The sequence below is a fragment of the Lates calcarifer genome, linkage group LG14, assembly GCF_001640805.2.
Source record: "Lates calcarifer isolate ASB-BC8 linkage group LG14, TLL_Latcal_v3, whole genome shotgun sequence".
Taxonomy (NCBI): Eukaryota; Metazoa; Chordata; class Actinopteri; family Centropomidae; genus Lates; species Lates calcarifer.
The window spans coordinates 13146120-13170548 of record NC_066846.1 but is presented as its reverse complement, the minus strand read 5'-3'; the positions used below and the strand labels follow the sequence as shown (position 1 = coordinate 13170548).

Below are 24429 nucleotides of genomic sequence, written 5' to 3'. Positions count from 1 at the left end.
TCAATCATTTACATCCAAAAACATGGGTTGTTATTTAACTTTAACTTAACTGCTTTTTGTACTTTTTTGAAATGACCAGTTTACGTTTCCATTAAGGGACAATATATATATAATATCCCCTTTTCTTATTGGTGCTACCTTGATGATCTCATGTCTGCCATTAACAAAACTTTGAGAGGGTTCTGCATTTTATCTTGTGTATTTCTTCATGTCAGGCTTTGTTTTCAGTCTTTAAACCTTTAACTGCTGTTCTTTTTCGTCTGCTATTCAAAACATCACAAAATGATTATTTCTGTGAACCTGATATGACCAAAAATGGAAATCTTAACGAGAAAAAAAATGTCTTTCATCATTGTTGCAAACATTACTATCACATCTGTTTTTTGTTTTTTGCAGATGCTTGAAACCAAGCAACACTCAACATGTCCGTGTTTACATTTTTACATATTTGACATTAAGAGAAATGGGAAAATTGTGGAAAGAAATGTGTGAATACAGAATTAATGTCATGACAGTGATGTGAGATATTCATTAACAGGTCATCACGCTTAAAGTTGTTGTTCAGTCCAACTTGATTTTGCAGCTATTTTTATCAGAAACACAACAGAAGAACTGGTGTATCTCTTTAAAGTGCAGCTAAACAAACTCAAATTGTTTTAAAAGAGGTCAGTAAATGATAACTGTGACCATGTAAGTTCATCATGTGCTATGTTCAAAATGTATCCACTCAAAAAAATGCCCCTAAAATGACAAATACATTGAATTTTCTGTGGCTTCCTCATGAAATGGACGCTTTTAATGTGAAATAGCAGCAGCAGGAAATGAGGCTGGTATCAGTGAGTGAAAGTAAAGAAGAGAAAATACCATGCATACCAGACATACGTCATAATAATAGTAAACAAACAAATCTACATTTTATTTACTTTCATTGTCTCATTTCAGGTGTGACATCCCTGCAGGTGAAGACTTCTTCACACTGATGGACAAGAGGTTAGTAGTTTTTTTCTTTTATTTAAAACTGCAGTTAATTGCACATGTTTTTTCAATCTAATTGAAATCATTCGGGTCAACGGTTTACACAGGAAGTGATTTAATCTGATCTGCCAACACATTTAATAAGAACAGCTGTGCACGCGATGAATACGTCATGCGTTCGTCTTCCTCAGCGGCTGTCTTATCTCTCTCCGGATATCCATCGTCCAGTCAGTGCAGTAGTAGTTGTTTTTGTTTTGCTCTTGTGCCTCCCTTTTTTTCCTCCTTCACCTGCCCATCTTTAGGAAGTGGAGAAAGATACATCCTCAGGCTTTTATGTCAAGATGGAGAGTGGTCGGGTTAAATTGTTCAGATACTGAAACTAATTTTTCAAGCTTGTTTATTCTTTGAGGTGTAGCTCAAATTGGAGGTTGTTGGACCCGATTAAGCTTCTTTTGTGGGGGATGTGATGGGCGACAGGTTTAGCATTTTAGAATAACTGGAAAGATGCAGCTCCCCCTGGTGGCCATTTAAAATAAACCATTACAGGACTGAATGTTGGCAAGCTAGACAGCTTTTTTAAAGTCACTCGTGAGGATATTAACGATTATCCCTGTTCACAATTGTCCCGATGATGGAAATTTACTGTGATCAACTTATTGTGAGAGTTTCTTATCGCGATTGGCGATAAAATCGTGTCCTCCCATTCCTAGTCAACATATCTATGAAACATGAAAGGTCTTGGTGATGAATCCATGAAGAATTATCATCCAACTCTACAGCTCCCCTCTGCTTAATAATATTGAATATTTTGAATCACTCTTTTGGTCCAGTCGCAGCTCTCTCATTAGCATTGTTTCTATCTATACAGTCATTCCTATACATCCTTGTCCTTCCCTCTCTCTCTCCCTTCTTTGCCTTGCGTGTGAAGAGCCTCGTTTCTTGACGCCTCACTGTTTTGATGAACCTCATTAAAGAGTGAAAGCACATTCCTCCATCGCTTTATAGCGCTGTTGCACACACACAAAAACACGTGAACACACACACGTTCCTGTCGGTGTTTATAGAGCAATTCCTTTTTTTATTTACCTATCTGTGATCATGTCCATGTGCTTGTAAAACAGTGCTGTTAAGATAAAATGAGTCTACATATTAACACATCATGCACACACTCGTACACACAGCTGCCAGCCTGTGTATTTGTACCAGGTTCAGCTTTTCATGTCACGGTTTCAAAAAGCCGCTTCACCTCGCCAAGACATCACTACTTAAGGAAACGCAGGTGGTGAAATTTCTCAGATGCCATTTCTCTAAAAATGTGAGCCGGTAACTTTTGCCAGTTGAGGAACAATAACAGTCATTACTGCGGGGGTAAGAGAACGGTCAGTGCAGGGTGTTTTAATTTCAGCTGGACGCCACATTGACCAATTGCATTTAACAGCGCAGAAACTGATGGCAGCCGAGAGGGTTGAGTTCTTACTGTTTCAGAAAAGACCTGCTGATGTTCAGCAATCATTCTGTAGTGTGTTTCTTTCAGTCAATTAACTAATTATTCAGTTAACCTCAGTGCAGTTCATCAACTTAGATATGGGTTCTGAACATGTTAAAGTGCAAATATTATTTCATTTTCTGACACTATTTCAATCAAATTGAGTAATTAAACAAAACCTGTTTGAATTTAAGTTCCTTGTAATGCTTTTCAAATAAATAAAATGCAGTCTAGATGTAGCAAGTGCAGTCATACATAGAGCGAGACGCCAAAGTACGACAAATCATCATTCCTCAGACTTTGAGGACTGACGCTGAATGTCCACAAGAATGTCCAAGTTTAGAGCTGTTTTACTAACACTTTTGGTGTTTGCAGCTTATTTAGATGTGCTAACAGAAGCTTTGTGGCTTTACTTTGTTTAATTACTGGACTACCCTCTGTTTAACTCCTTTACAACATGATGTTCTGGATCCAGAAGTTGTAGACAATGCTACATTGGGTAGAATGGGAGTGGATCATCTCTGGAGTGGGAATGTGTGGAAACTGGTTGTAAATCATTGTTATGCTAGATTATCATTGGCAAAAACACGTTCAGTTAAGGTGAACTGACTGGCCAAGTGTTTGTCCAACCTGCAAACTTCACTGTAACTTTAGTAACACAATAGTAAACTCTTCATTTTGTGCAATTTTGGCGGTTTGAATGCCATAAATTAATACATATTTTTATGGACAGAATACAATAAATGCACTCCCTGACTTCTATAAACACAACTCCAGCAGTGGTTAGGATGACAACAAGATTATAGAGGTGGTTAGTGAGTGGAAGTCGTGACCGTTTGAATCCAGCCAGAAAAAATATAGATTTGAGGAAGAAAATGCCTCCTACAACCTTTATCCTCCTGAAGCTCTGCAAACTGCAGATAGGCCAGCAGAAGAAAAACAAGGTAAACTGATAAGATTTAAAGATGAAATCTTAAAGGGGTCAGCTTTTCCTACAATTGCAGCTAAAACCCAAACAGCTTTTTGACTAATATTGGATGGGCCCCATTTCCCTTCAGCGCTTTAGCCTTTAATGGGATGCTACTTCTATTGCGTCTTTTGTTCTACTTAAGTTAGCATGCTAAGCAGCTAGCCCTGACCCGTTCTGTCTTGTAGCACCATGTTATGATAGTGAGTTATTCTACTGTCCAGTCTGCCCTCAGTCCAACATGAGAGGATGAAGACGTAGCACTACCCAGAGGATGTATTCTAACCTCTAAATGCAACGATGGCTGAAGCTTTAGCTGTTGATGCTAATGTTAGCTTTGTAGGAATAGCAAAAATGTGTGTATAACACATTTAAAAACACTAAAAACCTCCACAGAACTGAACTGGGTGAACTGCATAGGGCGCATTCTAACCTTTTATAAATGCAACAGTGGCTGAAGCTCTTGATAAGTAAACAGCTGTTAATGCTAACATTGGCTATGTAGCGATAGCAAAGACTTACATATAGCACTTTTAAGCTAAAGTAATCTCAAGACAAGACGCATCCCGTCAGACCAGTCCCTTATCTGATTCTTACCTCTGTCAGCGTGTCCTTGAAGAGGAGAGTCAGCCCACTCTTAGCTGCTTTTTTGACCCTTTAATAAGATACATCCTGTACCACAAGAATATGCAGGAAACTAATCCTCCGTTTCATTAAAGTGCTTCACATTCCAGGAATAAAAGTTCTGCCAAAACGGGATGAGTTTTAGGGCTTAAGTGTACAGATCGTGTGCGAAGGATCATCTGCTTTTTACCACCAGAGAAAGAAGATGACACCATGCGTTGATCTGTGGAGCATCCACGGTCAGAGTGTATTAGCGATGCTAAAGAGATGCTACACACAACACACACAGACACTGGCACATATATACACATAAGGGCGTAGAGGTATTAGCATATGCTGCATGCCTGTAGTGACATGCAGAAAACCTGGCGTATGCACGGTCATTAAAAACCACAGAGACAAAAAAAGCCAAGTGAAATACAACACACACACGTAGCTGAGAAGGTAGAAGTCGACAACATTCGGATATCTGTGAAATCTCTGTGGTCAGCCTGTCCGTTATTAAACTACAGCTGAAGCCAGTAGAGGACCAGGGTGGAGACAGTAACACTAACCACAGCACCAGAGGAGCCCCAGTCAAGGCTGATGCAGGATATTTTACACTCTGGGAGAAGGTAAAGTTCTTTATTCCTGAGACGGTATTTTAGAGAGAACGTCGCCTGGCCTCCGTTGATGCGAATTTCTGAAATTACAGATGATTCTCTTCACACAGGTGTTAGTATTTAGAGACATTTAAAGCCTGACTGTGAGAATTATCATGTAATATCTCTTCTTCCTGTCCCTTTTTTCCCCTTAAAATGTCATTCTGTGGTAGCGGCGACGCTTTCTGGCGCGGAAATTAGAGCAGAGCTATACGGAGGCAGAGTCAGCGTTTACTGTAATCACACAACAAAGTTGTGTTAGTCTAGTTTTAATTATTTTAGCCTTATTTTTGTGATGCATTTTTAATTTTTATGTATTCTCAGCTTTTTCAGGCTATAGCCTACGCCATCTTTGAATACAGTTACCATGGTTACAGGAGTCGATCATAAAGTGCTCATGTCACTGTTTGCTAATTAAGAGCTATAGTTTACGGTTTGGATTAGTTCTCATTTTCAAATGTTACTTTTTTAGTTTTAGTCTCATTTTTTGTGAAAAATAGTCGTCAACAAATATTTCTCGTCAAAGTTTTCGAAATGAACACCAGTGTGTCTCCATATGTGCAGTGGATCACCAGTTTATTTAAGCTGAGAAGCTGACGGCTTCGAGAAGAAGCCTGACAATAATATTTTTTATTACATCAAATCGCTCAGGGAAAAATGGACGTAGGAAAAAATGAGCAATTCTTTGAATTTTATAAATGTCAGATAATTTGCTAAATTGATCAAGATCATGACAACGACTTGTAGTTGATCATTTAATATAATATTAAAATACAAAAATATAAAGCTAAAAGGTGACTACTAAAATTACTATTATCTATCTATCTATCTGTCTGTCTTTATGCTTCAGTGGCCACAAATGTGAACTTGAATTCATAAGCGTAAATCAGCTGCTGACTTTATGACCATACATGTGCAACTGTTGGAGCTTGTGTAGCAGCTTCACTGGCTTTAAATCTATAAGACAGATACAAATCTATAAGACAGATTTATTCGCCCCAAAGTATCATATTTACACAATTTTCACACCCAATCCTGGGGTCAGGAAACTTTTGGGACCTGAAAATGACAGTCATGGCCCAGAATTTAGAGTACGCCGAGGAGCGGTGCGTGATCTATGAGGCGCACATGGATGATTTTGGTGTCTGTGTTCTCATATCTTAACGGGGTAAAATGACTAATGTGCCAGTTCCCCCTCAAAAAAACCCTCGGCCTGCTCCTTTGAAGCACAGAGGTGAAAAATGCCACCATTACAATGTTTTATACCGCGAAAGAGAGTTTTTGTTGAGAGGTCAAGGTCAGGATTAGGTGAGAGGTAGAATGAAGACACACACACGATATTGAAAAGAAAGTAGTAGAGTGCTGCAGGGAGTCGAGAGTCGGTGAGATAAAGAGGTGAAAACGATTCAGCTTTACCCTGTTCACACGCAAATGGAGGTCAGGGTGAGGTAGTGATGACACTGTTCGCACAATGTTCACACACAGGCACACACACACACAGCACACACACACACACACACAGACTGAGCTGAGGGTCATGTTGAGGTAAAAGCTAAAGAAGATTTGGTTTTCAGTGGGAGCCCTGAGACTCATAAATACAGACCTGGTACACACAGCAGGGGTGCAGCAGTTCACACATGTATACACACACACACACACACACACACACAGGGAAGGTTGCACAAGCCAACAAAATGGCATGTGAATATGTTCATTGTCAAAAAATGATAATTTTGCCTTTAAAGTCATGTAAACTAGAGCAATGTACATGCATCAATTAAGAAGGAATAAGAAGGGAGATCTTTACATTTATTTATAAATATGTGAAAGAGATTTGAAGCTTTGACAGACATTTTTGCTCTCTAGCAACCCACTGAAAATCTTAAAACCATGACAGAACTCTGCTTTAGAAGCAGAACACAAGAAGGATTTTAAGAATAAAGTCACATTTAAATTAGATCTAAACATGGTTGTATTGTCGTTCAAAGACAACAGGAACAGGTAAATCTGGAGTCCCGACAGACGTTTAGGAAAATATTTCTAACAAATTTTCATGTAATTTAAAGTAGCAAGGTCAGCTCATGCCCCATTTTCTCAATAATTTTCTTCTTTCTTTTGTTATGTCATGTGAAAATCAATCAATAAAAATAATAATAAGAGCCAAGAGAATAGCTGTATGTGTTAAAAGCTTTTAATCCAGTAATTCCTTATAAAAAACTAAGATTACATCCTTTAAAGTTTGCTCTTATTTCCTATTTTGTCACTCATCTTGCAGCCTGGAGCCGCTGTGTTTCCTTCAGGATGCTAATTTTTTCATCCTCTGGGCACCAAATGTTATGTTAGTCCTTCCAGTCGTTGTTGAGATATTTCCTAACCTGACCGACGTCGCCATCCCTACAGCGACGCCACTAAAAATAACGGCTTTCACAATAACTCTGGCCCTGTAGTTACTGTGTTTGGGTAATTGTTTAGCTTGGAAATAATTGCTGGGAAAACAGAGGGTTGGTTGACTTGAATGTGTGTGTGGCGGCGGGTGGGTGGGTGAGGGAGGGAGGTGGACGGGAGGGCAACGCTGGGGGCCTCGCTCTGCCCTGCAGGATCTAGAGAGTCGTAAATGTAAAATACTGAGCTGTAGCGCGAGTGTGTGTTCCTGTGTGTGTGTGTGTTGGTGTGTGTGTTCGGCACAGCGAGAGGTTATCCAAACAAACCACTAGAATGTCAAGTTACGTGCCGACGATTCCTCTGTGTTTTATTGGCTGACTTCACTGAGTTACTCCTAGGTCAGCACACACTGGGGCTGCATGCGTGTGTGTGTGTGTGTGTGTGTGTGTGTGTGTGTTTGTGTGTGCGTGTCACGGATGTCTATTTTTGTGTGTTAGCTTGGAGACGATTTGTGTTTTTCTACCTGCGTGTAATGTGAAAATAAGCATTAAGTTACGGGGTGAGAGTACGAAAAAAGAGAGAGAGGCGAGGGTCAGCTTAAGAACAAGGGTTGGCCAGAGGCTTTTGTGTGTGTGTGTGTGTGTGTGTGTGTGTGTGTGTGTGTGTGCACGCCACGCCGGTTATTCTCCGAATCCATAAGACCTCTTGCCCTCTCGACTAACATCTGAGAATGTGATAACTGCAGAGAATGTGAGAATATATTGGAGAGCGGACGGTTGTGAATTGGGAGAGAAACCCGACGGATGTTTCACGAGCGCATGACCTTCCAATGACCACAGAAGAAGAGAGAGAGAGGGGAGGGGAGGAGAGAGGAGGGCTTTGGGGGGGGGCAGAAAAAGTCACAATGAAAGTGAGCTGATGTATGTCTGCAGGCCAAAAAATGCAGCAGGTTTTTTTTGGGGGGTAAAGCTTATTTTCTTAGAGAGGAAGGAGGAGATAGTTTCTTGTTTGTTCAACACTGTTGTTCACAATTAACAGTTCTACAATATTTTCTATATTCTGAGATTTCTGAGATCCAAAAAACACAAATAAACCCTTTTATTGAAGAGTAAGATTCTTTCTTTAACCAGAAACATCACTATATATCACTACCAGACTCCATTGAAAAAAACAGGAATTTTACCTCATAGAACACTAATAGCTAATCTACCACTGCCTCGTTCGATTAGTGTGTTTGTGTTATTCTGTGGCACTTTTACTTATGTTCAGGATCTGAATACTTCTTCCACCACCGAAGGTACCACACAATAACACAAACTAAATAACAGATGGAGGCAGTGGTATTCCAGCAGCTCCTGTGTTCTGCTCGGTAAAATCACGGTTTTTGTCAATGGAGTCTGGTAGCAATAAAATAGATGTTCCAGGTTAAACAAAACGGATCTTACTCTTTAATTTAAAGGTCTATCTCTGCAGGAATCTGATCCAGAATGTTGTCAGACACTTATAATAACAATTTGAGCCTGTTAGTGGCCGAAACAAGCACTTTAGTGGAAGTACTTTGACATGGACGATTGCCCATTGGTGGTTGCTGATTCCAGATGCCAAAGATTTTCTTCCCTATTAAATATTTACACCAAAAACATGGGAAAATAAGGCCCAGCTTCAAAAATCCCAGAGTTATCTTTTAAGACAATAGAGTAGTATTCAACCACAATAGCCAAGTTTTATCAGTCCATCAAACAACTATCCTAACTTACAGCGTTTTTTGATTGCTGTCACATAAAAAGAGGACAATAAATCCAATGAAAAGACCCAGGCATGTGTCCAACAAAGGCAGTAATACAAAAAAGTAAAAAATAAAATATAAGAACAGACCAAAACCAACTACAGTGTCCATTTACACCATGTTTATCTTTTAAGGGTTAAATTTTAAACCCTTAATTATTCTAAAATTCATAATAAAAAATAAATAATTGGCTTTGAAGTGTCTTATCATGATTTCAGGGACAAACAGCTCTACAGTTCCCACAGTTCTCCATTGCTGTTGACATTTTTCTTTTCCCATCATTGATGAAAGAGTCGATGATCACGTCTTCATGTTCCAAATTTTCACAAGAAAAAGAAACTGTAGGACAGGTTCCTGTTTTCTGCAGCTCATGTGTGACTTTACAGTGCAGACAGATGGCCTAGACTGAGCTTAATGCTGCTTTGTGGTGTTTGTTTGTTTTTTCCCAACTGACTCACAGATTTACAGATTTCCATCCATACTGAAGGAGTGATTAATTTCAGATTTCAGCTTTTGTCTGTATTCTTAGGTAACGAGTTGTGTAACAGCCTCTTCTACGGAACAAGACGTTTTTATGTCAACGGATAGATTTACTCTATCTGAAGCGAGAAGACAAGATCGGAAGCGTTTAGGCGTCTTCGTTTATGTGTGCATGGGTGAGGGAAAAGGCGGTGTTCGGGGGGGACACAAGTTCAGCTCTGTGTGAAGTTATGGGAGAGTTAAAATGCAGAGGAGGCAAGGTCACAGTCAAGGCAAAGCGAACAGTGTTTAAAGGTAAGTTTAGGGTTACAGCTGGCAGTGGAGGAGGATGGGAGGAGGTGGGGGTTATGGTGAGAAATTTGGGGTTGGAGAGAGGGAAAGAGGTGAGTTTAATGTTAGGAGGGCAGGAGGAGGAGGAGGTAGAGTTTGGTTTACGGGATGGGACGGAGCAGGGACCGTGGTGAGAAGTTATTGGGAGAGCGGAGCTGAGGAGTTGAGTTTCAGGTCAAAAGGGTGTAGGTGGAAGCAAAGAGGTTGGCAGTTTGGTGGAAAGTCAGAAACTGCGGTGCGGTGGGAGAATGCAAGAGGCTGCATTGGTGTGAGCATGACAGTTATCTACAGTTGATCTGGTTTTAATGACAGATCCAACATCTTAAAAGCTTATCAGATGGCGAAACACTACACAGCAGTTTGTAATACTGGTATGAGACCGGATTTTACTGCCTTGGAAAATTATCCATTGGAGGTATCATCAGAAAAACAAGTGTAAGTTTTATAGTAGTGCAGGATGGGTATTTTTGTTGACCTACCCAGAAATTAGCAATATCCTTGACAAAAAGCCAATGACATTTTTTCATTGGGTTTTGGATTGTTGCAGAAAATAAACTGTGACCAGTAAACCTTTATGATACTTAAATGTTAAACACCACTGTTATTTTTGAAGCCTAAATACAATTGATTGGTTGTATTTAGCTCAGTTGGATGGCCAATCAGTGTGTCCGAAATATTATGGCTTCCAGTTAAGAAGTCATGAAGTAATTAATTCAGCTGACCTGACAAACTAAAGGCCAATTTATACTTCTGTGTTGACGTAGCTTGACGTGCACCTCCCTAGAAATGTAACTACATGTCATGGTGACTGCTGTGATTGGTCGGCTCATACTGGCTCATACTTGTCGCTCAGTGGCCGGACAAACACCTTCTGCCTCAGTCGGGTCAATGGTCGTACCCATTATTTACTTCGATGTCCTCTCTCGTTTCTACGTCAAAGTAATTTCAATAAAACTAACATTTATTAGGTCCAACTCCAACATGAAGTACATGAAAAAACTCAACATTTTGGCACAGAGACCTCACCGCCCTCTAGTGTTTTGGAGATGTAATTGCAGAGCACATCAGTGCACAAGTATGGGCTACAGCGGAAGTTCCACGTCGAACGTACGCGGATGTATAAATCAGGCTCGATGGCATAGAGGTATTGAGTTTTAGCTTCTTTCCTACCAGAAAAATGAGTTCATAAATGAGGCCTAGTCCTTGTTTGTTACTAGTTTGTTGCAGATGCTTCAGTCTCGGGTGTAGTGGTTTATAAAGAAGTGACAGAAAACCAGAAAGTGAACTTGGACTGTATCAGTGGACTTTCTGGTCCATTCATCTATCTGAATCTGTTCTCTCATATTCCTTTTCTCCCTCATTTTGTTCTCCGTTAGCTCTGGCCACCTTGCAGTCATTCTTTCTTTCTCTGTGTTTATCCATCGCTCCATTTTCTGTTCTCTCTCTCCCTCTCTCTTTCTGCTGTTCCCCCCCTCACATCCGTTCCAGGGGGTTAAGTAGACTGTTGACATTTTTGTGGCCGTCGTCGTATTATGTTGGGACTATCAGATTTATACTGACACGGTTCACCAACGTTACACTGACTACCCTTTTGTCTGCGTGAGTGTGTGTGTTTATGTGTGCATGTGTGTGTTTTATGGACTTGACCTCGCTAAGAGTGAATGATGTTTGGAAGCAAACCGAGGAATTCCGGCTTCTGAAATTTCCATAATTCCGACTTTAGCTTTTTTTTTTTTTTTTTTTTTTTTTTTTGGATGCGCGCTCTTACACGTACACGCTCTCTTTCTCTTTTCCCCTCTCACGCACACACATAGATGCACTTACACTTGGATAAATGGAGAGGTGCATTGACACAAACACATACATCCATCACACAAACACACACACACAATTACAAACATCACCATAAAGGCACGTATGCCTGCCGGCAGGACTTGGACATGCACACTTACTGTGTTCGCCTGTGCTCCAGATCTCTGAAGTTTCTGATGACATTGTTATGATCATACTGGAACGATTTAAACACTGTTACACAAAAACGCACACAGGGTCATACGGGAGTGATTGTGCCTAGCAGCGCCAGCCTGGGCTCTTACACTTTGATATAAAAGGCTCCCCTACTGTTTGACCTCCTCTGAGAATATCCACACATACACACGCTTTTAGTGAGAGTTATAAACCTGCAACAAGTTGGCGTATAACTCGGCCAGAAATATCTTTGAGCCTGTACCTTTTTTAAATCATATATCTTCACTTATCCATCAAGAGATGTGTCAAAACAAGTTTTTAAGGGGACGAGAGTGTAACACATATACGTACACCAATCAGCCACAACCTTAAAACCACCTGCCTTATATTGTCCCCCTTAGGGGCATGGACACAGGACCTCTGGGGGTGTCTCTTTGGGAGTGGATCCTTTGGGTCCTGTTGGTTGTGGGTTGGGGCCTCCATGGATCTGGCTTGTTCTAGATCATCCCACAGATGCTGTTTGTTTGGAGACCAGTGTTTTGAGACCAGGTCAACACTTTGGGCATTTCTGTGCAGTGTCTGTGGTGTGGTGGGAGCATTGTCCTACCATTGGGGAGTACTGTTATGGGGGGGTCTACCACAACGTTTAGGTGCCACATTTGAATTTGAGCGCTGTCTAAAACATCGGTCCAAAATCATCCGTAGGTGTTCAACTGGGTTGAGAGCTGGTGACTGTGAAGTCCATGGTATATGATACACATTATTCATACTCGTCAAACCATTCAGTGACCCCTCATGCTTTATGGATAGCGGTATTATCATCCTGATTCTCCACTCATTTTTCATTTTTTTCCTTTAATTTGTCACCCGTCTGTATTTGGAAACACTCCTTTCCACCTCAAAGTTCCCAACAAGTCCTCCAAATTAAACAACATAATATTGCCCTCCAGAACGACACATGTAATCGTTTTCCGATCTGTCGCCCCTGTCGTTTGTCTGCGGCTTCCCAAACAGTTACTGTCATGAAAATAAAACCGTTTTCCTGATCTTACACAGCTATGATTAAGGTTTTGTTAGGCACAGAAATAACTTGGTTAAGGTTAGAGAAACATCGTGGTTTGGGTTGAAATTACTACCTTGTCAAGGTTAGATGACCTTCGTCGTCATGGTTTTAATAGTAAGTAGTTGTTGACGGCTGGCGAGCAATCGCGGTCTTCATTAAAAGAAACCTGTTGTTGGTTGGAAACGGGAAGTAAAGTATGATTTTATGACTTTTATTGACCCGTCCAACCCAACCTCTTCCTGCTAGTTTATTGCTAAGGCAAGGTGCCACAGGTGAAACTGCATTTTTGACCCAACCACTAGATATATGCAAACAGACATTTTTTTGATCATGTGAATAAATTTTTAAGACACAAAGTTATTGACTATATGATGATTTTAATCATGTATAAAGTTTCATTATGAAACAAAGAGAAGAACAAGTCCTTATTCTCCAGGGGTATAATATTGCCTTGGGTCTATTTCTCTCTTTTATTTTCCTTTCATCCATCTACACTTTGCCCTCTGGAACACCTCGACCCGTCTGTCCTCCATCTTCAGCCATCCATTTCTCTCTCCTTAACTATTCCAGTAATGTGGAAGTATTTATATGCTCTTCTCTCTCCCAGTATGTGTGTGTCTGTGTCTGTCCTGTCCTACAATATTATTATGGTTGGCAACAGTAGCTCTGAGCCTGGCATGGAGGGGGAGAATTTGCACACCAATACATGGAGAGGAGGGGAGGGAGCAAATGAATGAGGCAGAAATAGCCAGAAAGATGAGTAGAAATAGAGAAAGGTGCCGGGAAGTGACAACAATCAAGGCCTTTCTTTGGACTCTTTGTCCGCCCTTATATTTCTTGTGTATCTTTGGCTTTTCCTCTGCTCCATCTCTCTTCTACACCGTGATGATGAATGAAATCAACAAACTTGTAAAAGCCTTTTGGCTCTGGCCGGCAGCCGTTATGTAATCAAGTCATGCTGGCAAAAGCGATGCACTATTTTCTCTCATCTACTTCGCTATCAAATGAAGAACCACGAAACAACATCTCCATAAATGCTACTCACTCATATTTATGTTGTGCCAAAAATCTTATAAGGACATGTGTTTGGGATTATCATGAGACTCCTTCACTTTGTCTTAACATTAAAAAACAGAGCTGTAGCGGCGGCAGAAATACCAGAGCAGGACAGACTGTAATGATTTTAATGTGTTGTATAATTACTGTAATTTTAGATCTTCTTTGTTTAATTTATCTCTGTCTTTGTAGCAAAGCGGTCTTTGCTGTGGTGCTTGTGCATTGCATTTCCCAGAAATCACCTGTCAATCAAACTCTGTGGGACTGTGATAGCTTGTTCCGTGGGTTTGATTTTCTCTGGATGATGCTGTTTTTCTCTGTCTAACTCATTTTGACGAACCTCTTGTTTGTCTTCTGTGTTATGTACTGAAATACTACTTAGATACAGGTTTGATTTTTGGGTAATCAAGCCAAAGATTGATTTATACGATCACAACTTCAAATCAGTTTTGGATTACACATCTTTTAAGATATGTCTGATGTGGTTTTCTACCCATTAAGGGTTCATTTCCTGTTTCATACTCACTTTAAAACAAAGTATACCCAGGATTAATGGAAATATTAGGAGTCTTGCTGGTCAAATTTTGACCTGATGATGGTTGTAGATGGAAAGTTGTGTGATCACCTAAGTTTTGCAACTTATCATGATGGGTATGTGAATGTTTGTACCAAATTTCATGCCAATACAACCAATTGTTGTTGAGACATTCAGTCAAAACCACAAATGTCAACCTGTTAAAGGTAAAGGCCTGTTGGATTCATTCTCTGGAAACCATGAATGTATGTAAAAATGGTGTCATGTCAAAAAGAGAGTAAAGTCTATTACGAGCATTCAGTTTCTTTGTGTTTCCTGGCCTGGTATCACCAAGTGGTGAATTAATTGCACTCCCTAACCATAATGAAAATGGCATTAAATGACATGATAGAAGATTATACCTGTGACAAGCGAAATGCCCTGAAAGTGGTGTGCTACATGTTTGCTATCCCGTGAGGTCACATTTTCATGCTAACATGAAAAGAATCTGAAAACTTTGCTGTAAAACAAAGTATGATTTTATGTGATTAGATTTTTCACAATTGTTTTGAAATAGTTTTTAAATCGAAGGTTATTTGGGACACTGGAGCGCAGCAGCACATGGTCTTGAAATAAGGTTGCAACCAGTCAAAAATGGAAGAGTTGGCAGGTTTGGTGTCTTAATCGCTGCAGGACAAATGCTCCACCAAAACCTCTTTAAAACCTGGATCTTCTGTTTGCCACTTTATCTGTTCCTCCGTCTTCCTTTTTAGCTCACACTTCAAAACAGATGCAAATCTGGAAGTGACTCCCCACGTCCGTACATATTGAACCTGTGAGTTTAAAAGCTCAAATACACTAATAAATAGCACTTGGCGATGAAAACCTGCCAAACTCTCTTTTGAGTGCCGTCGGGAAATATCTGCTGAAAATATGGAGGACGGGAGAAGCCAGGCTGTAAAGAGCCACTCATTCAGCCTCTGCGTTCGAAGATCTGGTTCTCTCTTTAGCCGAGTCATTAGTAAAGACAGGCCTTTATGATCTGTTTATGACTGAAATATTGAGTCTGGATATGTGTGTGTATTAAATTTGGGTGAAGAAGGTATGAGCGAGCGCTTATGAGCTAGTGTGTGCATATGAATGAAATATGTTGTTGCAGGGTTGTACGCTAAATGCATGTGTGCATACTTGCAGGTCAAAAATGTGAAATACTGGCATGCTTTAGCATTAAGGGACAATGAACTTGTAGGAAACCTGTGTGTGTGCATGAGTGTGTGTTGAGTGTTCCAGTGCACTGAGCCATGTCTTTAGTGCAGACAGATGCTGAATCCATTGACGGATAATTAAAGCAATAACTGGCTCTTTACAGAAAAGTTGGCCTTATACACCGAATTCTGCTTCCTGCAAATTAATATCATTCAACCGGCTGCGGGATAGAGAGGCATAGACGAAGACAGAGGCACAGAAAGAGAAAGAGAGAGGAAAGAGTTGGATAATTACATATCAAAGAATAAAAATAATGAAAAATATGATTTTTTTTATTTAAACATAAGCAGTTTGTCCCTTGTGAACCGCTCAGGCACGACTGACTTTTTGAAACTTTTGTCTGCTTTTTATTTGTGCAAAAGTTTTTCATGTTCAACTTGGTTTCATTTCCCATAATTCCCGCCCTCCTTGTCTCTCTTAAACCTCTGGCTCAAAGCTGATCGCCCCTGCCGCAGAACACACACACACACACACACACACACACACACACATGGACTTAATGCAAGAACCAACACACACATGAGCGCACGGAAATAGACCCCAAAAAACCCCCAAAAAAACGCACATTTGAGCCATGATCTCAGTTTCATGTTCGTTGGTCCTCCTGACGAGGTTCCAGGTTGTCTTCAACACCTCAGGACTGGCGATCTTGCTCTATGGGGGAGTAGAAACCCCTCCCAAAAAAGTGAGTGAGAGACTTCAAAAAATCAGAGAGAGGTGGGCCAACGAAGACAAGAGGAGAGAAAATTAGAGAGAAAACGATGAGAGACGTTTGGACGGGAGACTTGGTGATGGAGACACAAGACAGAGATCTGGAGAAAGTGATGGCAGGAATGAAAAAGAGATGGAAAGAAAAGAAAAACAGACAAAAGATTCAGATCTGACCCCATCGCCATTGTGAAGCCGTCATTCGAAATTTTCCCACTTGCCTTCTAAAATTTACAACACGTGGTCAAAAGTATGTGTTGAGGCCTGTTCACATACTTTTCTGTACTTTTGGTCTTTATGGCTTTGGCCCTTTAGTCCCAATGAAGGAAGAGTTGCTTGGACACAGTCGTTCCTTTGCCCAAACCAATCAGTAGTGAGTGATGCCTCCATCCCGCCAGTGGCATTTTCAGTCGACAGTGGGAAGATGCAATAGCCATTGATAGTAGTGTTCAGTGTTTTTAGATTTTAAGAGTTGTTATTTCTGGTTGTCGGTCACAGAACAACCTTCCTTTGCAAAATACTTACAATAGTAAGAGTGACTAGAAGGGTTCAAGATGTATTTTTTTTTCGGCCTAGACCAAGTGTCAGATAACATCCATTCTGATCTGGCACTATATAAATAACATTTGCTTGACTGTGTTGATCTCATTCGTGCCTTTCGGGGTCATTTTCTGTCACCATTTTACTGCCTCTAAAGCAGGAAAATGACACCAATTGGATCTCATTTTTGAACTGCTGAGACCTTGAACCTAGTTTGCTACCCAGCATTGTCTTGCACCTGAATTCGAGCAAACCCCTAGGATCAGATTTCAAGACCTTGTGGAAATCCCGTGGCGTTTTACTTTTTTCTTTTGATTTCTGAAATGGAGTCAGGGATGCCTGATGCACTTCTCCTCTACATCGTTCTCTCTTTTTCTTCCCCACTTGAGCCGAACGCCCATCGGCTGCTGCCAGGATCGCTGACAGATCCCCGCCTTGGTTGAGTCTTGGCTCAGGGTTGGACTGCAGAGCCCTGGGCCAGACCGAACCGAGCAAATCAAACACCTTTGGTAAAGAAAAAGAAGAAAAAAAAGGGAACGTCCTGTTGGGCTCCGTTGGGTCTGGAGCGGTGTGGAGGGTCGAAGCTGAACCAGTTTTGAACCAGTTCAGACCGCAGGACGATTTCAGCACCCGTCAGGCCAACTCCATGGTGGTCCAGCTGGATGTGGAACAGGCGTAGGAGTCATCTAATTTGTCTTAAAGGTGCTTTAAAGGACTTCAAGGAACTGTGTCTTACAAAAAAGACCTTAACCTGGGAAGGGGAGGCATTCTTTAGAAGTGTGAACCAATCAACACCAGTCAGGGAGAAAGCTGTTGTTGTATTTGATTGGATGGGTGGAAGTGTCCAATTTTTTTTAGATGAAATTTGCACCCACTTGTAAGTAAAGTGCTGAATTTTTAATGCCTTTATTTAATGAGGAATTTCACTAATGTTTCCTCTCATTACTGTTATTGTCCAGGTAACTATCCCACTGAAGTATGGTGGCCTGTGGCTGTCAAAATCAAATAAGTAGAAGTAGACCAGTGAATAACAGAAGAGATCAAACAGCAATATGCAGCAATAATACAGGGTGCACTGATAAAATAGAGGCGTTTGAGTCAGTATTATTCGTATTGTCTATTAATATTACTATTATTTGCACTTTGAGAAACAGTGAGTGGTATCTGAGGAACTAGAAAAATATAACAAAGTAATTTTACCTCCGTTGCACTTGATTAGTTTAAAAACATCTGGACACCTCACAACTTCTGAACACAACTGAAAAGTTCACTGATTTAGAACAGGAATTAAACATCAACACCTCTACAACATAATGTGATTTTGAGTTCTTAAGACTGTTGCTTTAGTGCAAATACCTCAGCCTCATAGATTTGCAAAGAACTTCACTTTTCCGCTGTCACTTTTGATGAAAGAGGTGAGCAAAACCACAATCACCTTTTTCCAGGTGTTCCTGTTGTTGTGCTGATAATTCTGCTGCTGTATGAAACAATAAAACGCTGTTGTTGTTTTCTAATTAGGCAAAAACCTCCCGAACAACTTACCTGTATAACAAACTCCAGAGTTCGGTCACTGGTTGCAGAGAAAGAGAAATAAATCTGTGGTGATTATCAGCACCAGAAAGTGGCTCTGTGACCTTGGACGGCCTCGTCTGTATCTGCTTGAGAAGAGCCAAAGTTCCCTCAGTCGGTCATGGCTCTCCGACCAGAGAGCGGCCTCATTTGTTTTTGTAGGCTATTTCACGGGCCATCGGGGGATGTAAAGGCCGGAGGGGGGGAGGAGGAGGAGGAGGAGGAGGGAGGTTTTTTGATGAAACGCTGACAGAGTTCCCACTGACTCGTCTGCTGCTTTGTGTTAATGGGATTCCAGACCTCCCTCACACTGCGACTTCGCTCCCTCTGTTAGCGCCGTGCAGAAAACAACAACTGCTGCTGGCAGGCGGGACGGTTTCAACAGCCTGCGGTGCCAATAGTTCAGATTCCTCTCCTCCTCCTCCTCCTCCTTCTTCATCCTTCCATCCTCCTCCTCCTCCTCCTCTGGTCACCCTTTGTTTCTCCTCCTCTTCTATCTTTTCCTTCATCCTGCTCTCCTTTCTCCTCCTCTGACTCCTTCTCCCTCCTCTCGTTTATTCCTCCCTCACCTTTACCATGCCCTCCCCAGCTTCTTTCATCCATCCTCATCCTCTCTTGCTGTTTTCTCTCCTTCCTCCTTTCCTCATCGTCTCCTCTCCTCTCTTTTTCATTTTCTCCTCGCCCCCCCTCCTCTTCGTCTCCTCCCTCTTTCTGTCTCCTCTCCTTCCTCTCCTTGTCTCCTCTCTTTGTCTGCTCCTCCTTCCTCTCCCTTCCTCCACCTCCCTCCTCTCCTAGTCTCCTCTCCTTTCCTCTTTTCTTCCTGTTACTCTTCATATCTCCCTCTCATTTCATACCCGTTTTCATTTCTTTTTCTTCTCTCCTTCCCTTTTTGTCTCTAACTCTTCTCCTCATCTTTTCTTCCTCTTCATGTCATCTCTGTTTTTGTTTCTCATCTACTCTCTTTTTCCCCTCTTCTCCTTCTTGAACCATTTTCTCCTCTCTCTTGTCCTCTCCCTTTCTCCTCCCTTTCCTCCTCTCCTCCTTCTCTCATCTTTTCTCTTCCTCTTCACCACTCTCTCTCCTCTTCTCTATTTCCTCCTCTCTCCTCACTGTTTTCTCCTTTCCCTTTCATTGCCCACTATCTCTTCTTTCTCTCTGTCTCATCCCTCTCTTTGTCTCACCTCCTTCTCCTCTCCTCTCCTCTCCTCCTGCCCTGTGGGTGACTCCACTCTTCATTAACTCTGTTTAGAGATCAGTAAACCAGCTTGCCTCTCACAAACCTCCCAGTGCCCCCATTTAAACTGTGGACAAACAAACAGAGAGAGCACGGAGGGAACACAAAAACACACACACACACACACATATATACACAACACGGACATAACACCCGCAAGCACACACAAAAAAATGCACACGATGTTTGTCAGAAGTTGGTGCCCACTAGCATTCAACACAATGATGTGTTTATAGTGTTTGTGACCCCATGCACTGCAATGTAAGAGCCATATTAAAACACACACACACACACACACACACACACAAAAACACACAAAAAGGCAAAGCTCAGCATCTTTGAAAACCAGCTTTGTTGCGTGCGGACTGTCATATTTTTGTCCAATTTTATTGATCGCAGGGTCGCGCAGTCGAGAGATAGCAAGTAAACACAAATACTGATGAAGGATTGGGCGCATTTCTACATATGTGTGTGTCTGTGCATGTGTGCATTTTCACTGCTTCCAGATGATTATTGTGTTTGTTATCGATTAATGGAAGGACACAGGGCCGGAAAAGAGAATAGAAGATCAATAAAAACACAGCGGGAACAAAACAGGAAGTAAAGCCAATAAAACAATAAGATACACAGTTCCTGTATAATCACATTCAAATGTTTTACTATGCAAGTTTAATTACTGATATTTCCTCTACAACCGCTAACAGATGGCTGGAAATATTAAACCTCGACATACACAGATGCTTTATGTCTTAGTTTGCAGGCGCGAGAAATCTAGCAGCTGCAAATAAGTTTGGACATAAGTCTAATGATTGCCAACAATAAAACATTTAATAAAGTTATTTTTAATGTTAGAAAATGATTAACAGTTGTGTTATTATGTTCAGGCACCCATAGCACTGTTTTCAGCTTGAAGGAAGATGGCAGTCGTGGTTAAATATTGAAAAGTTGACAATAACTTGAAGCACCATTCATAGTTTGTTAGCTGATTAGCATGCTAACAAAACACCAGATATATGTGATTTAAGGTGACCTTGAGTGTCTTGAAAGGTGCCTTTAAATAAAATGTATTTTTATTATTTTTATTATTATTATTGTTCCCTAACCTTAACCAAGTGTTTCAGTTTATTAATCCTTACCGTAACTTAAAGGTGCTATGTGTACGTTTTTGCTATCACTACATAGCCAGTGTTAGCAGTAGCAGCTATTTACTTAGCAAGAGCTACAGCCATTGTTGCGTTTACAAGTGGTTTAGAATACATCCTCTGAGCAGAACTACTTCTCCAGACTCTCACGTTGAACTGAGGGCAGACTGGACACTGCTATCGTAAATTAGTATTATGAAATGGAACGGGCTGGGGCTAGCTGGTTAGCATGCTAACTTCAGTAAAAGTGAACATTGGTGTTGGTCCCCATCGCTGGAGACAACTCTTGGCGAGTAAAAGAATAAAGTTTGAACTGAACTTGCAGCGTTTCTTCTTGACTGGTAACAGCTGCTGATGCTAACATTAGCGATGTAGCAATAGCAGAAACTTACATATAGCATCTTTAAAGATGCTGGCATTGAATGCAATCCAGGATTTTATCCAGTGTTCGTGCCTTGCTCTAAAGAGTGGGAGTAGAAGGTAGACAAAATAAGGAGAGAAATGTGGTCACAGAACTATATGGAAAAGAAAATATTGGGAAACCAAAGGAAGGAGAAAGAGAAAATGTGTGTGCTTGGACGACCAAACTCACTTTTGAATCCTATTCAGGTTTTTAATTGGCAGAATTGCAACAGTACCATATCAGCAAATGAGAGTGTTTATCTTTTGGCTCAGTGTTTTGGCCCTTTACCTTCTATATTTTTAACATATAACCTGAGCTCCTTTGTTCTCACAGTGTTGTTGGTTTGAATCCCTTCGTAGTTCCGTGGTGGACCACACACAGTTGATAATTAGACACTGATGTACTGGAACAAAAAGGATGAATGGTGAAACTGCAGCTGGTTCTTTCTTATTGATCCAACCATCATCTTATTGGTTGACGTTTTGGCCCTGACAAACTTGTCTCACAAGTTTATTGACGGTCCAGTTTCTGACAGGACTTCTGTTGACTTATTGATCATTATCAGTTATCAGCCATTATAATCCATGGTCATTTAGTGTTACTCTCAGCCAACCCTGCCTCCTAGAAGTTAAACTTATATACTACTAATTTGTCTGGCAAGTTATATTTAAGGGAATCGCAGTTGCTGCCTGGAATATGATCAGAGCCAAAGTGTTTTTCCAGGAAATGAAGTGCTATGTTTTTGTACCACACAAAGGAGGTGTTTGGTGTCAATGGTTTTGTATCATTAGTGCTGTCTGTGGTTTTGTTTAGGCAATAAAAGCAGTTTGGAGCATGGTTGCCTTTAATAACAAGACTAAAGGTGTCATTAATGTGAATTTAACCCCTTGACCCAATAGCCAATATAGTAAGTATACAGACATTAGCTATAAACTAGGTAGCCATGGACTGGTGGTGCGTTTGTATGGCAGCACAGTCTCTGATTGGTTGCCTTGCTCTGGGTGAATTTGCACCCAACTTCAAAATACAATCAAGCCTCCTCTAAAATTTGCCTTGTATTCTGTCTGAATACAGATTAAGAGTCTACAGTCACTAGTAACTCTGTGAAGCTGCACTTCTAGCTAAATGCCTACTTAAGCACTGTCTGTCTGACTTAACAAGCAGATAATCTTTATCTTGTTAACTATTTATGTTTAGCATGTTAGCATGCTCCTGTTTGCTAACTGGCACTGCATAGCAACGTCAGTTTGCAGTTTGTGGGCATACTGAAATTTTCACTTGATGAAAAATGTTTGCTTTTGTTCTTCCATTCTTCCTCAACTCATTACTCATCTTCTCCACCCTTTCTTCATCTTGGAGTAACAATAATATGTTCTACAGCAACAAAATTCCTTGTTCAGGTTTTGTTAAATGTGAAAAGTGTCCAATTTGAATGATGCTGAACAGCTTTTCACAGGAAAATACATTGTCTCTCTCTCACTCTCTCTCGCTCTCTGGTTATGACAGAATGTACTGAATGTGCCCTGAAGTCAAAGATGTTGACTCCTGCATGTTGGCCAGTGTGTGCAGTCTGTTTCATGTTCAGCCTCTCAGTGTGTGTCCCCTCAGCGACCCGGGTTCTTGGCCTCGTCCCGCTCCAGTGGCTCAACTTGGCCCAAACCGTCTTCGGATGCCACACGCACGAAAAAATGCGAAATGCTGAAGTGTAAAAAAGATTTCTGTGCAGAGTTGTGAAGGCAGCTGACATTGAACAGATTGTGTGTGTGAGTAAATTGAACTGGAGTCAGTCTACTAGTTTTGGATTTGGAGCCGTTTAATTCCATTACATTCATTTTGTTGTTAGCGCCACACGCTACACAACTAACTTCTCTTTTCCCCTCCACCCAACCCTGCCTCTAAATTGTTCTATGAGCTTCTTTCTTCATCTTCTCTGACTTACATCCCTTCTCAATCCTCTACTTTACTGTCCTCCTCTGTTTTCCCCTTCTTCAGACCCTGAATGTCCAACAGATGCTGTTAAATTGCTTTCTGTCTGCAGACGGTACTCACCAGAAATATGGCACCGCTGTTGGTTTATTAGTGCCAAACACCTCAGAGGAAGGAGGTCAGGGTTCATGGGTGGGTCTAAATTTAGGTTTCTCTCGTTGTAAACTTAACCAAGCAATTTTTTTTGCCAATTAACTACATGTTAGAGCAATCATCAACATATAATAATGTAATGCTACCTCCTAAGCATCATTTAAGGTAGTTGAATATGTGACAAATACTGACACTTTTCTTGTGCAATAATTGCAGCAACAAATGAGAAATCAGCTTAGATGTGTCAAAAGTTTCCTGTTTCTGTATTTCTTAACTCTGCTATTCACTGGTTTTCTCCCTGTCTGTGTTTCTAAATTTCCTCATTTGCCCTCCTTTATCTTTTCCTCCTTATCCTTTTTCTTTCCCCACCTATCTTTTTCTTTCTGCCCCCTCCATCCCATCACTCTCTCCTCCCAACTGCCTCGTTCCGCCTCACTTAACATCAGCATGGATTTTCCGAAACGATGAGACGGCACAACATGGGGTTACAGTGGGAGACAGATTACAGATGGAGAAAGTGTGTGTGTGTTGTGTTTAGGGGTGTGTGCAAATCTCTACGCTCTGCTTTCTGTGGTCAGACCGAGGGTTCTGGAAAAGTGGATCATATACAGTATTTGATGGCTCATTATCTCTTTATGTCTCCAACAACTCACGGACCATTGGGAAAGGAAGGCAGTGTTTGTGAGTGCGAATGTGTGGGTGTCGTGTCAACACAAGTGCAGTGTGATCAGAAAATTTTGTGTAAGAATTTTTTATTCATTTCAAAGTTAAACCTACTTTAAACGTGACTATTAACGTTGGTTAAAGCATAAACATACATTAAATCATACTCATAATTCTCCTGACAGTGTCTTCACCGTGTTGTTATGAAGTAGTATCAACAATCTGTTTCCATTTGCTGATGTTTCCTTCCTTTTCTTATTAGCATGACAATCAAAACTAATTCCAGTGCCAGTGTATGAATCAAAAGTCTATTAAAATGTGCATTTCCTTCCAAAAAATAGTGGTTAAATAGGCAGCAAACTTTAAAAATAGTTATTCCCTTTTAAGCTTTCATCTGATTAGCTCTTTGTGATGATACACCACAGTACCAATACAGATATTTACTTGTACGGTTTTCAAGCAGATGTCTAATGTGTAACATTAAGTGCAGCGCTGGGCAGCGTTATTGATTTTTAAAAAAAATTTGCCAATAAACCTTTTTAAAATTGAATGT

At 40.8% G+C, this 24429-nt stretch overlaps 1 long non-coding RNA gene across 1 annotated transcript in view; it reads left to right on the top strand.

Moving 5' to 3' along the window:
* Window positions 1-24429, top strand: part of LOC108902786 (uncharacterized) — a 206343-nt gene that overhangs the window by 78296 nt on the left and 103618 nt on the right. Inside the window, exon 3 of the long non-coding RNA XR_001964144.2 lies at window positions 943-990. This is a non-coding gene — a long non-coding RNA (uncharacterized LOC108902786). The remainder of the gene's footprint in view (window positions 1-942; window positions 991-24429) is intronic.